Source organism: Penaeus monodon, chromosome 15, assembly GCF_015228065.2.
Source record: "Penaeus monodon isolate SGIC_2016 chromosome 15, NSTDA_Pmon_1, whole genome shotgun sequence".
Classification (NCBI taxonomy): Eukaryota; Metazoa; Arthropoda; class Malacostraca; order Decapoda; family Penaeidae; genus Penaeus; species Penaeus monodon.
Genome location: NC_051400.1, coordinates 691,998 through 692,729, shown reverse-complemented (window position 1 = coordinate 692,729; position 732 = coordinate 691,998).

The following is a 732-nucleotide window of genomic DNA, read 5'->3' as shown; positions in this document are numbered from 1 at the left end:
AAAAGGTACAACAAACACAGCAAGAGGTAGAGTCAGCAGGTAAACTACTAATACACTAAAAAAAAAAAGTGTTTGCAGTAACCATATAAAGACGATGATAGAACTTAAGCAAAACATTACTCCTAGACACATTCAGCATTAAATGTTTTAATCTGTTTTTATTTTAATTGAACCTTACTTCCTAAGGAAAATATATTCTATTCACGCCATAGCTCCCTTTCAATTGTTATATTTCTTTAATAAGGATAACTTGACTTACAATCTGAATTGTAAAGTATAATACTCATATAAAATATCAAATTCCTGCCAGGCTTTTACAAGTGAATGTGACAGTATACCAAGTATGAAAGTTAACTCATAAGAACATGTTTACACAATGTTAATGATAATTGGCACAAACAATTTCTACAAAGCCCCCATTTCTTTGGTATGTCTCTTCTTACTCTCAAATCATTCTAGCATACACGGAACTCAATATAACACAAACTAGATGAGATTCTAAAGTTCCTACCAATCCTACCAAAAAACTCGTGAATAAAAGAAATACGGGATGTCGAAAACGTCAACTGGACGTATTTTGGTCAACAGGTATTTGGTAAATTTTAGCTTTGTTCTCAAGAAAAGGACGTCATTACAAATTTTGTTAATGAATTTACTACACAAATATTTAGTGCTTCTAGACCTAAAAGACATAGATCTACATTTACACACACAATCAAAAAAAAAAAAAAA